We start from the raw sequence: 16,578 nt of genomic DNA on the forward strand, positions 1-16,578 counted from the left end.
ACTGGAAGATGTGTGCTTCCTATATTTTCAGGTTTTTATGTCACTCTTGGAATTCTGGTGGGACTGAAGACTTAGCATACTCTTAGCCAACCCAAGCTATTTAGCACTGAGAGAAAGGAAGAAGATACCAGACTTTGACATGTGTGTGTGTGTGTGTCTGTGTGTGCTCTGTGCATTTATATGTATTTGTATATTTATATATATGTTTGTCTATTTATATACCATAAACCATGTGCACAATATAAGCATACACGCAAGAAACACCTAATTTTCTTCTAAAAAAAATGCACCGTGGGGTCCATTTACATGGGGTTCGCTCTGGTAGCCACTCACCTTTCAGAAAATGTTATGAAATTTTAGGAAATGTCTATGGTTTCCTGGGTCTGGTTAAAGGTCATGAGATACAGAAAACACCAATCCTAGGTGCCAGTACCACATGAGCCAGATAGTCTTTAGAAGTCCAACCATGGGCCAGAATCTGACGCTTTTGAGAACATCTCTCGAGTCTGGGGGGAAGTGGGAGCCTCTTTTCTTCTGCAGTAGTGGAAAGGTACTAGGTCCTAAGGAACCTTTAGACTATTTGCAGGTTCCCTAGCTGAGGTATTGCAATCATGTGGGTGATCTCAAACAAAAAGAATTTCTCTTACCTCTTCACTAAAATTAAAATTCACTAAGAATTATGTCCACCTTCCTAACTCCATCTAGGGCTATTAGGTCTAAAAGTGCTCTTTCCTACAAGTAAAAGAGACAGGGTAAGAACACCTGGAGAGGAAGGTGACTCAGACCTCCTAGGGTGGGTTTTAAGATGTCTCAGAGATGCCCAGCACCTGCCTAAACTACAGAAAGAAGACAGGGGAACAGGGCAAGGATGACCCCCTTTCCTCTATTCAAATCTTCATTTAACCCTTCCCTCCACCGGGCCCCAGGGAAAGGGTCGGAGAGATCCCCAACCTAATTATCCAGCATGCTATCCTGGAGCTTGGAGTCCTATGACCATGTTGATTGCACACCAGGTCACTGAGATGCAATTCCTATTGGAGAACTGTCACCCTGTGGTGGCTCCTCTCTGGAGACTGGGGAGGCTCCTTGCTCACCTCCCTAAGTCTGTATGAAGGACACATCTAGGCACTTCTGGCATGTTCACATAGCAGGGTGCCACCATGCATGCCAGGAGTCAGTCAGTCAACTTAGGAACCATGACTGGGGGAGTGAGGATGTTTATTGGAAAGGCAAAAAGAAGATGCAAGAGACAATTATGAGAGGGCTGCTGGTCAGTACCATGCCAGCAACTAGTGTATTCTCACAGTGTCTTTCAAAGGCAAGCAACACAAAGCATGAACAATGACCACAAATGCATATATTCCGAGTTTATGATACACAGTATCCACAATTGACTAAGGCCATTTCATTCTGGCTTGGACAGTCTCTCGAGGACATATGTATAAGCAGATGAACTTGGAAGGATACAAAGCATGTCTTAACTAAAAACAAAGACAGAGATCAATAGACAGGATGACAAACCTGTGCAAAGGAAACATTTCAGTGGTCACACTGGACTACCATGTACCCACATTGACCTGTGTGGATGGAAAACTTCTCAAGAGCATGAAGTACACCTCCTTTATCAGTAGCGAAGTCAGCATTATGAAATTCCTTACCCATCCTAACATTATCAAGCTGTTTCACTTGGTCCAGAGGAGAACGGCCAGCTACCTAGTGATGGAGCAGGCCTATAGGGAGAGCTACTAGGCTCCATACATGAATGGGGGTCTTTAGAGGAGAGTTAGACCCAAAGGGCATTTGTTTGCCCAGATACATTTGGTGCATACTGTCATGACAGTCACATTGCCCACAGAGACATAAAGGCCACAGAGACATAAAGACAACATTGTGATCGACTGCAGGGCCGGGATGGGGGTGGGAGACACCAAGCTGTACAATTCTGGCCTGGCTGCCCAAGTGATTCCTGGGAGAAGCAGGTGGATTTCTGTGGCACGCTGCCCTGCTATGCCCTGGAAATCCTACATGTGAAGGAATGTGAGGGCTGCCCAGTCCATATCTGGAGTTTAGGCTCCCTCATCTTCCTCATGATGGCCAGGCGCTTTCCTTTCCAAGGCAGGACTTTTATGGAGGTTAAGAGCAGGTCACCTCAACCGTCAGCACTCCTCCTAATCTTTCCACTAATATTTTCAAAGACATCGTCGAACTGATGATGATCAATCTTGTCACGAGGTCCACTATACACATCATCACGAAGCACCCCATGAACAGGGACAGTGAGGCAGGTTTGCCACCTACTTCCACACAGAGTTTCCCAGGCAACTGGAGCCCTAGCATTGTCAGGACCATGAGAGTCATGGGGTACAAGTATGAAGAAATTGAGTCTCTGAGAGAGCAAAAATTCAATGAGGTGATTGCAACCTACCTGATTCTACAACACCACTCACCTAGGAAAGGCTGCTCCCACCACTAAATGAAAGCCTTGAAATGCATGCAGCCAGGCCTGGAAGACCTTCACACCTTCTCTGCTTTCATGAGAGTTTCTGAGCCTCTGCACTCTATACCTTTTCCTCACATTCATCTAAGCTAAAGGAGGAGGAGGAGGAGGATAAGAATTCCCAGCAGGGTGGCAGAAGACATGCTGTGTGCTGCCAGTCAAAGAGGAACACCCCTGCCCCCTTCCATATCTATCCCACATGGACTAACTGTGGCTGATTCCCTCATGAGCAGCAGACTGGAAATCAGTGAGAATTTCGCACAGTCCAAACTTGTCTTCTATAGTAACCTGACTGAACCTGTCCTGTCTCAATTTCTATATACTCCTCCTTCTAGACCAGACAGTAGGTCTACAATTGACAGAGAGAAATATGTTCTGCAGGCTCCAAAAGGAGTTCTGGGGATCCCTACAGGCATCTAGGAGTGTAACCTTCACAGGATCTTTCCCCTGATATATCTTGGAGAAAGAGAACCTCACACAGGTAAAGACCTTCATCCAGGAAGAGGTCATCAAATAGGAAGAGGCCACCATTCAGTATATGGCCAATAATCAGGAAATGTCCATCATTCAGAAAGAATGGTTAACCATCAGAAGGCAGGTCCAGCTTTCCCTGGTAACCACCAGCATCACCGCTGGATGGGGATGAGGAAGACAATCATGAACTGCCTCAGAAAGCTGTGCTGCTGCCTGCCACTGCTAAAGAGAAGTCAAGCCTCATGTTAGAACCTGAGCCCAAGGAAAGGGGATCGTGGGGTCACCCACAAGACATGGTGGTGCATGTCCTTATCAACTTATCCACACTCTTTGCCTTTTGTGACAAATGATGACTGTGCCCACTTCTGGCACACCAAGGAACCTCTGAAGGGCCACCTCATGCTTGTTGACCCGGGAGTGAACTACAGAGATGCTGATCAAAGCAGGGAGAAGGGGGTGGGACCCGGGCCAATGGAAGCAGTAAGTTTTCGAAGAACCAGTGGGGTACTTATGGCACTGCAGGGTCAGTCATGGAAGTCCTGTGTGCTTCAAAGTCACTAAGAGCCTCCTCCCAGTGTTTTTCTGCTTTGAAGTCCTGAAGAGGACCAGCCCCAGCTCACTGGCTTGTGAACCATGTGCTGGGACTTGCACTGACTGCAAACTGAACAGCCCCTCAGGGGAGCCAGGACAGAAGTCCAGGAGCCAATGTGGTCAGAGGCTCCTCCTGCACAAGAAGAACTGTCCACCTCAGCACAGACCTGACCAGGGAAAATCCCAGGCAGGAAGGGCTGGTTTTCACTGGGTCTTGCTCAGAGGAGAGGGCTGACATGCATAAGTGCCCTAAAGCTGTATGTGAAACAGGAGCCCCATGCCCTCTCCCTCAACCTGGATAAACAAGGAGCAAAGGACAGTCACATATGTCCCATCATGTGTGGGGATGTGACTGTCCTTTGTTCCCTGTTTCTTGCAGGAAATATGGTTTCCTTGCTCAGGAGTTAGCCTTCTCTCCCCAGAGAAGTCTAACTAGTCAGCCTGTCCCACCAGCCCCAAAATGGGTTCCCAGGTTGAGAATGAGGCCCTCAAGTGCCCACGTGGGACTCTATTACACAGCAGCCTCTTGCTAACCTTTTACAAGACCCCTATCCCAGCCCCACAAAAGCCATCACAGGTTACATTGCTTGAGTCCTCAGACCCACCTCAGAGCAAACATATGAGAACCACGGCTGTGAGGTGACTCCAAGGGCAGCTGTGCCCTCTTTCTCCACCAATTCTGCCCTCAAGTTACTCACTTCCTGCCTCTCTCTCTGCTTGTTCCTTCAATGCCACCATTCACATTGGCAACATAATTCCTCACCACCACCACCACATGCCACATGAGGAGGGAGTGATAGTTACTGTGATCATGTTCGAACTAGAGACACAGTCATCATGAGACGAACTCATGATGGGGCAGCAACCCTCTGTTGCCCTGACAACTTCAGGTCTGCACTCAGCTACACAAATCAAGAAGGTTGCTTGCATTTCTCTCAGTATTTGCATTACTTGTTCTTGCCCAGGTAAGCAGCCTTGCATATCCTTTGAGAGAGCTTCTGGAAAGCTTTCCCTGTCCCTCCCACTGTCACATTGGTAAGATGTCATCTCCTGTGTTCTTTCTCCCTAGACTGTGCCAACATCTGTCACAGCACGAAGCACACAGAAGCCAATGTAACTGACATGAATGGTCCCTCCGAACAAATGTCTTCCCTAAATTGAACACAGGACAACAAGGTTCCTGGCATAGTGATACTGTTGGGATATCTGCTGAGTTCAACATACTGTCCTATGGTATCCTGCCTCTGTGAGAGCATTCTTATTTCATGCTTACACTGTTCCTGAGCAACACTAAATTCTCTTAGAACAGAATTTTTTTCCTCCCTAATCTGAAAAGAGATGGGTGTCTTATTACACTGTGGCAGGAAGTAGCAGGAATAGGACCCTATGTTCCCCAACACACAATACACAACTCTAGGAAAGTTCCTTTCACAGGTTCTGTGCTGGCTTCAGTCACAGGACCAGGCTAGCTAAGCAGACAAAACCAAGGAGGACTTCACGGGGGCTCTGAAGAGCCTGGGTTGGAGAGCTGGCCTCACATGGTGATGATTCCTTGCCATCCATGCTCTGGAACATGGAACCCTGGTGAGGTTCTCTCTCTGTCTCTGGTTCTGTCTCTTCTTGTACATGAATAGATTCCAGTCAGGCAGGTCTCCCATGCTCGTTCTTAAACTGGGATCCTAGGGATTCATTTAGCACTGAAAATGGCCTTACACCTAAGGCTTCCCTGTCCAAACACAAAACACAAACATAAATTAAAAATCACAATTGATAGAAATTAAAAATCAACAGACAAACAACACTAACAAAAGTCCTTGAATGTGTCACTCTTCATAATTACAGATTCACAAGCATGCTAAGGAAATATATTCCACCTACAACAAAAGATGGAAATCTGTTTTTATGCCAACAGATGTATTCAGATGTCTTAGGCATACTTCCATATTGTTACTCTTTTTTTTTTTTTTTTTTTTTTAAGATTTTACACTGTAGCTATCTTCAGACACACCAGAAGAGGGCATCAGATCCCATTACAGATGCTTGTGAGCCACCATGTGGTTGCTGGGATTTGAACTCAGGAGCTTTGGAAGAGCAGTCAGTGTGCTTAACCACTGAGCCATCTCTCCAGCCCTTCCATTGTTATTCTGTCATGTGGTTCTTCCTACTTTGGTTAGTAGAAATAGTATTGCTATGCTGGTTTTAGTGTTCACAAGTCTCTTCTATAATTCAAATGAAATGGAACTCAGGGTGTGGCCCAGGCTGGCTTTTACTCCCTGTGAGCCCTGCTGCCTCAGTTTTTCCTTAGGTACACTGTAACACTATTACCATTGGTGTTGTAGCCACGGTCTCATATAACCCAACAGGCCACCTTGTAGCCAAAGATGACCTTGAGCAGGCTTCAAGGTTCTAATTCCCCAATGCAGAAATTTCAGTTTTGAGCCATTGTACTGTTACTTCTCAAAAGTTCAAGGCTGCCAGGCGGTGGTGGCACACGCCTGTAATCCCAGCATTCTGGGAGGCAGAGGCAGGCAGATTTCTGAGTTCAAGGCCAGTCTGGTCTACAGAGTGAGTTCCAGGACAGCCAGGGCTATACAGAGAAACCCTGTCTCAGAAAAAACCAAATCTAAAAAAACCAAAAAAAACCAAAAACAAAAAAAAAGTAAAAAAAGTTCAAGGCCAGGTAAGCAATAGGAAGTTCTATGCTGAGTGGAAATCCTGTCTAAAAATGGACATGCACATTTGAAATATCAGATCTGGTCTTTGGGGCTGTGGAGATGGCTGTTAAAGCGTCAAGTGCAACAAAAGGACCCAGTGAAACCCAGACAAGGCAGCATTCTTGTGTCAAGAGAGGCTGAAGAGGGAGCTTGCTGGATTGAGATCACTGGTATACTATGTTTCAAAAACCATGAGGAACGTTCCTGGACTATATGTGTGAGGACAAACAGACACACGTGTACACACACACACACACAGAGAGAGAGAGAGAGAGAGAGAGGTGGGGCGAGAGGAGAAAGAGAGGAGAAAGAGAGGAGAGAGAGAGGAGAGAGACCTACCTCTATAATCATATATATATCATGCACAATTTAGACCTTATAGCAGTATCTAGAATTTTCCAACTCTGTTGTCACCCTTTCCTCCTCACTACTGACTGCCTAACCTTATACTCATGCCCTTCCTTTCCTTTGCCAGTGAACATGAAGTTTATTCCCATGGTGACATAATTATCTGGTCTTTCTAGTGAGGACCCCTTTTTTTTTCTTCTGTCTCTTCATGTTTTGAATCCAGTTTTCTGTGTGAAGTCTAGGCATCCAAAGAAGGAAGAGATCCTCCTACCCTCTGCCAACTGATGTAGGGGAGAGAGCTGTGCACTTAGCTTTAATGGTATGTTTTTTAAAATCTATGTAGCTGTGGATGACCTTAGATTTTAAATTTTCTATCTCCCCCTACTAATCGTAAGAATTATAAGATTTTCCTACCAAACCTGGTTTGCTCTGTTCTGGGGAGGCAGGACAGGTATTCCTGCATGCTGGGCAAAAGCTATTCTGAGGAGTCTATACCTGGATATTACACTAGCCTGGCATTCTCTGTAGCTGAGGATGCCCTTGAATTCTTGATCCTCCTGCCTCCACAGTCCTTTTATGGAGTTATAGGTCGACACCACTAACCCTGCCTTTTCTTCCTTTCTCCCTTTCTCCCTTCCTTCCTGTCTAGATGACTTCTTTTTCCTACTGAGAATAAGCCCAAGTATTATAGACATGAACTGTAGCAAGGCTTCCCTCTTCTGAAGCTGCCAAGCTGTGAGCTGGTGGAGGGAGGGAAAGGAGGCTGTCCCAGTCCCATGCCATCTCAAGGAAACTCAGGTGAGCATGCAGCAGTTTTCAGGACTGTCCCTGTGGAGCCAGGTAGCTTTGCAAGCAAGTTCTCACTACAGTCCTTGAGCTGACCTCAGCTAACTTCTCCAAGCAGCACCATGGACAGAAGAGAAGGCACAAGCCACTGCAAGCTGGAGCTCAAACATGAACATGCCTACTGTTTGCAGGTTTAGTACCCTCACCCCTGAGTGATCTCACCTGCCTCATGTTTAGCCATGTCTAGGGAGTTTGTGGTATTTCCTAAAACTAAATATCAAAGCTGAAATGAAGGTTTTGCCTGTAATCTCAGGGCTCCAGACACTTAGGCTAAAGTCAAGGCCTGTCTGGACTATATAGGGAGAAGTAGTCTAGCTTTGGTGGCAGTGTGAGACTTTAAAATCAACAACAGGTCTAGTGCTATAGCACAGTGTACCCAGCATCAAGGAGTCCCTGGGTTCTTGGCCAGCATTAAATCAAATCAGGTGGTTCATGGCTAGAATCCCAGGATTCAGGAGTGGTGACAAGAGGACCAGACAGTCAGGTTATCTTCCAATACAGAGTTTGAGGCCAGTATAGAATGCATGGCACTCTTTAAAAACAAACACACACACACACACCCATCTCCAAATCTTAATGCCCAAATCTGAGAAAAGTGACATGGCGGCTCATGACAGCCACATATTCCCCATGAATCAGAAGCCCTCTCTGTTGGAGAGAAGAAAACCGGGCATCCATATGTGCAGTAATTGTTTCCCGTGACTCACATCTGGAACCAGCCTGAGCATTGAGTTCGTCCCCTGTTCACAGCAGTGAGGAGCTGTGAAGTAAGTACCCTCTGCTGGGCCTGTGGGAGGCATTGAGGAACTGTGCAGCCAGTGCTCCCTGCTGGCCCTGTGGAAGCCAGTGAGGATCTGTGCAGCCAGTGCTCCCTGCTGGCCCTGTGGGAGCCAGTGAGGAGCTGTGCAGCCAGTGCTCCCTGCTGGCCCTGTGGAAGCCAGTGAGGAGCTGTGCAGCCAGTGCTCCCTGCTGGCCCTTATAGAGGCACTGGGGAGCTATGTACCCAGTGCTCCTTGATGGTCCCTTGGGAGGAAATGAGGAGGAAGGTTTGAAGTGCATGGAGACACCAACCTTTGCCAATAAGACAGGAAGGTTGTTGGCCATGCATCCAGTCTCTGGTGATTCTTTTTTTGTTGTTTGGGTGTTTTTGTTGTTGTTTTCAAGACAAGGTTTCTCTGTATAGCTCTGGCTGTCCTGGAACTCACTCTGTAGACCAGGCTGGCCTCGAACTCAGACAGAAATCCACCTGCCTCTGTCCCCAAGTGCTGGGATTAAAGGCGTTTGCCACCACTGCCCAGCATCTCTGGTAATTCTTTAGCTCCACCTTGTCAACGCACCAGGTTTGTTAGGGTTCCTGTTTCAACTCATTCCAATAATGGAGCTGGGGAGTTTGCGCTGGAACACCTACCTAACATGATATTGTGATACTGTCCTTCCTTTTTCTCAGGCACACCATAATAATGGAACAAGATACATTCATACCCGGGCTGCCTGGGAATGTCCCCGGAAGAAGGGACACAGACTCACTGCTTGCTGTGCCTGGCCCTCAGGTCCCTAATAAGAGTTGGCTGGGCTGCAAGACAAGAGTGGGACATCTGCATCCTTGGAGGGAGGGAGAAGCACAAGAAGGCTGGGCGATGACTCGTTCTGTGCATGCAGGGCCTGCTTCCCAGGTGAGATCTGAGTCTATTCCCCAGAATGCAAGAAGATCCAGCATGCAGGATGAAGCTGTCACCAGTGCACATTGACATCAAGACAGACACACCTCACTTTTTTCATGTTTTTTTTTTTTGAGACAGTGTTTCTATGTTGAACCCTGACTCACTCTGTAGATCAGGCTTTCTCAGAACTTACCAAGATCTTCCTCATCTTCCTCCTGATTAAAGGCATGTGCCAACCACCATCCAGATAAACAGGTGCATTTCAACCTCCATGGCCTTGCAAAAGCCTGTGTCCAAAAGTCAAGGTGTTCAGCACCTGTGAAATGACATTTGAGCCTGACGTACATGTGTAGACACACACTACACACACAAATTTGAGCATACACATGCATGTACACAAAGACACACGTGAACAAGAACACAAGTTAAATATATCATGTGTGAGTGCGCATGCATGCACCCTAAAAAAACAGTGTTGAAGAAGTCCACAGTTAACATAAACCCCAGGTAGCCCCTTGGAAGGCCTGACCTCCTCTCTGCAGGAACATCCTGGTGTGTAGGACTTAGGAGAATCAGGCAGGGTGATAAAGCTGAGAACTCCTGGGACTTAGTTCTTCAATGGATGTGGATGGTTGACAGAGCCCAGCGGGCTAAGCTTTGGGGAATCTTAAGACTACTGAGGAGATTCCAACTGGTGGCCTGGAAAGTGATCCCAGATATGTTAGCACTGTGGGTCACCTGGATGTCTCACTTCCACGCAGCATGAGACCAGACACCTCCCAGAAGCCAAGGCAGATGGCCCTGCCCTGGGGAGAAAAGGCCACCTGGACCAATTTCTAATATTAACATTCCCCACTCCTTTAATCATTGCATATTTCTTATATATTGGAAATAATCACATTGTTAAATGGGCATTTGTTTGTGATTTCAAAAAAAAAGGTTTATTGGTTCTTTCTGAACTTCATTCATATCATAGACCCCAATCCCCATTCAACTCCTCTTCCCCTCATACCTGCCGCCCTCCCTTGTAACCTTCTTTTGCAACAGAGGAAAAAAAAAAAAAACTCTTGTGGAAGCTGCAGTGTCTCATGGGGTCTGCTACTTTATTCCCTTTTGTCTACACTTCACTTGTAAATGTTCAATGTCATGACTTGTTGGTCCAGTGTGAAGCCTCTGGCTTCTGCCTCTCTATCAGCAATGGAACCTCACTGGAACTCCTCTTGGACATGCTGATCTTTCCCTGCATCATGGAAATCCCGTAGTTTTGGATCAGTAGATCCAACCCCTTTGTGCACTCCAGCAGATCAGTGATGAGGTAGATGTTGGGGTGGACCAACTGAAAGCCCTAGATCTTGGCCTGAAAGGTATCAGTCTGGGATTCTCTCAAGTGCTCATGCCATTGGGGCCAGATCTTCATCAACCCCCACAACCAGTGCCAGCTCTGCCCTGCTGCCCAGGTGAGGTACAGGGACTCTCCTCCTGAGTGCTGCAGCCAGTTAGGGAAATGGCCAGTTCTCTCACTCAGAATCTGGTGGCCAGTTTCTCATATGCCATAGATGGTGAGGGAGGGGAAAGTGTGTCTCTTCCTCTTATGTGCCAAAGTCCAGCTGAAAGGAAACAGGACTGGCTCACCTCCAGCTCTGATATCCGGAGCCAGTTCTACTGTGCTGCCCAGGTGAGGGGCAGGGCCAGCTCTCCTGCTCATATGACCTCATGGAGCCAACTCTCCTCCTGCCTCCATGCTGAGGGCAAATGCAAGGGAAGAGGATCTCTCCCTTGCTGTGCCAATGTACATCAAAGGAGGCAGCCACACTCACGCCCTCTGGGCCATCTCACCCACAATCCCCACAGCTAGGGCCAGCTGTGCTTCCCAAGTGAGGTGAAAGTCTTCCTCTTCCAAGTACTGCAGTTGGTGAGGGACAGGGTCAGCTTCCTGCTCCCATGACCCCAGGGCCAGGTTTCCTACCTGCTGCAGGTGTTGAGGGACAAGAAGGAAAGATACCTCTCTCTCATCCACACCACCATAGAGACACTTGTGGTAGGGCCAGCTCTACTACGCTAATATTCTCAGGGCAACTAACCCCAACTCCTACAGTGTTTGGGCCCCTGAGTACTGTGGCTGGCTCTGAGCAGGGGCAGCTCTCCTGTTCTCAGGCCTCTAGGGCCAGTTTTCCCACAATGCCCAGGTGAAGGGTGGAGCTAGTTCTGCACAGCCCTCAGTAGCAGGCCAGACCAGGGATATCTGCCTGGTATTTGGTAATGACGGATCCCTGATGCTGCAGGTCTTTAGACACAGATGTGGCCCCCAGTATCAACACCATTAATTTTTGAAGCATGGGGGAAGGAGATCATGCAGAAAACAAAAACAGTCCTTTCTGCTCTTTTGTTTTCTTTTGCTTTTGTTTTTTCAATTTCTTGACGCTGGGTCTCCTGGAGCACAGGCTGCCCTCACCATCACTGTGTAGCCAAAGATGACTTGAATGCTGATCCTCCTGCTTCCACTCATAAACTTTATAATTACTGTGGGCTCATCTTTATGGGATTATACTGACTTTTCACTTTGTCTAATGTCTCTCAGCTGACCTGGGAGGATTCTCCTTCGACTGGCACAACCAAGTTAATCATATCTAGTTGTGTGGTGTAGTGTGGTGTGTGTGTTTGTGTCCTGCCATTTTCCCCTGCAAACTGTACCCCAATACAACAGTAGTAAGGTTTGTGCCCTCACAACCACTAGAGACTTGCTACAGAGCAAACATGTGGCCCTTAGAAAGGGCTTGATAGACTGCTTTCTCTTGACCATGTGGGAATACGTACACAGTACCAATTAGAGTTACAAAGGAGCCCTGTGACACAATCTCTCTTGCCCTTGCCCTATCAACATCCAGATGCACAAGCAATCAAATTCTGTTATTTATAAGGACAAAACTAAGGTGTTTCATTTGAGAGCAGAAGGGCACAGGATGCCAAAAATTTGCTCTATCTCCCACATGTGTTGCTTATAGAATCCTGGCTGACAGCTGATTTCTTGATTATTTTGAACATATCAATCAGCCCACTGTCTCAGGATCCTCAGCTTTGGTGAGAGGCCCCAGGTGTAATGGGGAACATGAGATGGTTGGTGTCTCCTCTCAGCCCCCCAGGTGTTACTCTCATACTCTGGGATGCCATGGAAAATAGTATTTTGTCAAAATTACCCATGAGTTCAGAAGCTGACACTCTTTAGCACCCATCAATGTCAGTTTGAGGGAAACTTGAATGCTTTAAGTGTAGACATGAGTTATTACCAAGTTATCATAAAGGCTGGGTCCAAGTAAAAAGCAAGCACTGTCCATCTACCAACCAGTGAATATCAAGAGTCCATAACCAAGGGAGGACCAAGGTTCCAGAGCTCATTGTCATCCTTGACATTCCCTGTCTATTATCAAGGAAAAGTGTCCTTGTTAAGGCTTGGGTGTCAAAGATCCCACAGAGTTTCAAGTGTTTGAACATTCTTGATACCACATGATACCTTTGGGGAGAAATTGTGGACCCTGGGCAGTGGGCCTAGCAGGAAGAAGTGGGTCACTGGGCAACTTTGGAGATAGACATTTGAGTGTAACCAGCCCCCTACTGTCCCAGTCACCAAGACCAGCCTTCCTGTCCTTGGTGACAGAAAGAGGGGAAAACCAGTGGGCTGTGCTCAGACACCATTGGTCCATTTCTTGCTCTGATTTCACAAGGAACCATGGTGGGGAATGACAGACACCTGTCCACTTATAGCTCTGGCTGAGGCTGCCTGCTGACCTTAGAGTACAGATGCTGTTGGTTGGTTTGAAAGAGGTTGGCGTTTGATGCTGCTGAGAGATTATACTTGGACTTTCTGGACCTGTTGGACCCTGACAGAGTGACTTTCTCTCCACCTAGGTGACTTTGCTTTTTGTGATTTGGTTTGTGTATTTGCTGCCTTGATTCTTGTGTTTACTCTTCAATGTTATTATCTTCTATTTTACCTTTTTATTAAGTTTTAAGTTATGTTTACTAAGCTTGAGTATTTTATTATTTTTGTGTATATGAGTAGTTTGCCTCCATGTGGCCTGAGCACCACATCCCTGGTGCCATCTATGGAGGTCAAAAGAGGGAGTCAGATTTTCTGGAACTGAGTTACAGGTGGTCATGAGCTTCTTATCCCTTAGCTGGTATTAAAACAGCAACATTCACATAATATATTTGGGTTTTTAAAGAAATCAAATGCTCACTACAACTACCTGTAGTTCCACTTTTAGGGACTCTGATGCTCTCTCCTGACCTTCAGAGGTCATAGAAATAGCTATATGGAATGCTTTTCATCACTCTTTTAAATGTCCTGTAGTGCCTTTGAGTGTGCTGTACCGGTGCCCTTAGCGGCTCGATTGTAAGGTCTCCTGGAGCTGGAGTTAGGGCCAGGAGTTGTGGGTCACCTGATCTGTTCCTGAGAACCAAATGCAGGTCTTCTGCAGGAGAAGCAGACCGTCCCAGCATGGGCACCGTGGGTTCTGGGGTGTCTGCTGTCTTATCAACGTCTCTTGAGCCTGATTTTCTTGGTGCCTTTGCTCACAGTGCTTGCTGACGTCAGGTGAGTGGATTGTTGTTCTTTCCAAGGAGCAACTTTTGGATCGACTAAAGGAGGAACGCCAAGCCATGAGATTTTGGCCTGGCTACTAAAGTGATTTTTTTGGGCAGAAGCTGATGGATGGCTTTGGTATACTGCCCTACTGTCACCAGAACTCATTCAAACTGAGGACTATGAGGGCTGCTTCATTAATATCTGGAGTTGAGTGGTCCTCCTCTTCCTCATGGTGGCTGGGCACTTGCCTTTCCAAGGCAGGTATTTTTGTTAATCTGAGGCGGCAGATCATTGCTGCAAACTTCAGCGTCCCTCCTCATGTTTCCATCCGTATTTTCAACAGGATCATCGAGGTGCTGGTGGACCAGTTCCTGCAGGAGGTCCCCCATACACCAAATCACTAGGCTCACCAAGACGAGTCCAGGGAGGCAAGCTTACAACCTACTTCCACACAGAGTTCCCCAGGCATCCCGAGCCCTAGCATTGTCAAGACCATGAGAGGCATGGGGTACAAGGCTGAAGAATTCAAGCCTCTGAGTGAAAATCCAATAAGATGATGGCAACCTACCTGATTCTACAACACCAGTCACCCAGGGGAGACTGTTTCCACCACCAAGAGCAAGCTTTGAAATGCATGTAACTAGGCCTGGAAGATCTTCACTCCTTCCCTGCTTCCTAAGGAGAGCTTCTGAGCTTCTCTCCACCTTCACCTTCTCCTCGCCTTCATCTAAGCTCCAGAAGGAGGAGAAGAAGAATTCCAGGCAGGGTACAGAAGGTGTGCTCTGTGCTGCCAGTCAAAGAGGACCCAGCCTCCCCAGCTCTCCCCCCTGGACTGTCCTGTGACTGACTCCCTCATGGACGGCAGGTTGGAAATCAGTGAGAATGTCTCACAGCCTAAGATTGTGTTATATGGTAGCCTGATTCTAGGTGTTCAGCCACCTCCTCTCCTAGACCACATGGATGAGTCTACAATTGACATAGACAGGAATATGTCCTCCCGCAGTCTCTGGGTATCCCTGTAGGCAGCTAAGAGTGTAAACCTCACAAGATCTTCCTCTGGGGATACCTTGGAGAAAGAAACCCTATCACAGGAAAAGACCCTCATTCAGGAAGAAGTCATCAAACAGGAAGAGGCCATCATTCAGAAAATGGCCATCATTCATCATTTTTAATGGCCACCTTCACCAGGCAGGTCCAGCTCCTTGTGGTAACCAGCATCACCGCTGGAAGGCAACCAGTAAAGAAGACAATCAAGAACTGTCTCTGAAACCTATGCTGCTGCCTGCCACTACCGAGGAGAAGTCAAACCTCCTGTAAGAACCTGGCTCTGAGGAAAGGGGATCGCTCGTGGAGTCGCCCACAGGACCAGGTGGGCGCATGTCTTCCTTTCGTGTCTTTCTGCTTTGAAGGCCTGAAGAGGCTTAGCCACCCACGGCTCCTTGGCTTGGGATCCCCTACTCCACCCTAGATAAACTTGAGAGGTTGCTTCTATGGGAAGTACTTCTCTTTGTTCCCTGTTTCTTACAGGGAACACAGTCTTCTTCATGAGGTAGCCATCTCTCCTCAGAGTGAGAGGCTTCACAGTCGGCCTGCCTCACCTGCCCCCAAATGCATTCCCAGGTTGAGTGAGGCCTTCAAGTGCCCTGTGGCAGGAAAAACTTAATTTCCCTATGGAAACTCGGGACTCTGAGGTCAAGTCTGTATCCAAGCATTTGCTTTAGGAATCAAGGCCAATCTTTTCTTTTTCTGTCTTTTAATGAAAGAAAACTAAAAGTCCCAGGAAGAAAATTATCTGCAATGAACACAACTCCCTTTTCTTTAGGAACGTCAGATAACGTGTACGTGTGTGTGTGTGTGTGTGTGTGTGTGTGTGTGTGTGTGTGTGTGTGTGTTTAAGGCTTTTGGAGGGGTCTTAAACAGCAAACCAATTTCAGTTACAAACAGGGTGGGGTAAGACTAGATGACCTTAAGAGCCCTCTTCTGCCACCGCCCACTCACTTCCTATGTGGGAGACCAACACAACAGGCCACAGGCTAATGTAACGGCCTGCGTGCAGTCAAGGCTGATCCCTAAGCCTTGTCCCCCACAACTTCTGACCAGCTGTGCAGCTGCACCCAGCCTCCCTGGCATCCCGGGGTCACCAGCAGAGAATGGACACTCACCCTGGACACAGTGGCCAAAGAAACGATTCCGAAGCATCCAGGGGTAAAAGTGGAGAGTGCCCGGATGCTGGGCGCTGAACAAAGAGTGAGGAGGTCGAAGCCAGGAGGAGCCCAGCTGGTGAGCCCTTTGTGTCATCAGGGCCCGGGTCCAGTGCTTCATGGCCCCCGGGGGAAACACCAGCTAGGGCCCTCCATGAGCAAGCGGCTGGCTGGCACAAGCAGAGATGGTGGCAGGGAAGCCTCTCACCAAAGCCATATTGGCCTCACGGGGTGAGGGCCTGAGCGGTTACTCTGAGGCAGCCACAGCCAGGGGGCGGGAACCCACGTCCCCACCGCCAATACTGCCTGAGCCACCACCGCACTTGGCCACTAAGGACTCTATGGTGAAGCCCCGCTTGGCCGCAGGCTTGAACTCGGTGGCAGCCCTAAAAGCAAGGGGTCTGAGAGAGCCCTAGCACCAAGTCGGGCCGCTGCGCACCGCCTGGGGTGTGGTCCCTGTGACCGCCGAGCAGCTCTGAGCAACCGCCGCAGGGGCGCGCGCTCCTGTACTACGTTAGTGGCGTGGCTCGCGGATCTCTCCCTTAAAGTCACACCGCGACCTACCCCGCCCCATCCTCCAAGCTCTGCTGGGCCAGGTTCTTAGCAGCAGTTCTGAGAGAATAATTAGCAGGCATTTGTCATTGGTCTCCGCGCAGCTGCCCCA

General features: G+C 48.0%; 1 long non-coding RNA gene across 1 annotated transcript; it reads right to left on the reverse strand.

Moving 5' to 3' along the window:
• Positions 1–1,253: 1,253 nt before the first annotated feature.
• LOC127678857 (uncharacterized) lies at positions 1,254–16,367 on the reverse strand. Its single transcript, XR_007976632.1, has 3 exons — positions 15,876–16,367; positions 9,325–9,447; positions 1,254–5,288 (listed from the first exon to the last, which is right to left on the reverse strand). It is a non-coding gene; the product is annotated as an uncharacterized LOC127678857 (long non-coding RNA).
• Positions 16,368–16,578: the final 211 nt, after the last annotated feature.

The sequence above is a fragment of the Apodemus sylvaticus genome, chromosome 2 (genome assembly GCF_947179515.1).
Source record: "Apodemus sylvaticus chromosome 2, mApoSyl1.1, whole genome shotgun sequence".
Taxonomy (NCBI): domain Eukaryota; kingdom Metazoa; phylum Chordata; class Mammalia; order Rodentia; family Muridae; genus Apodemus; species Apodemus sylvaticus.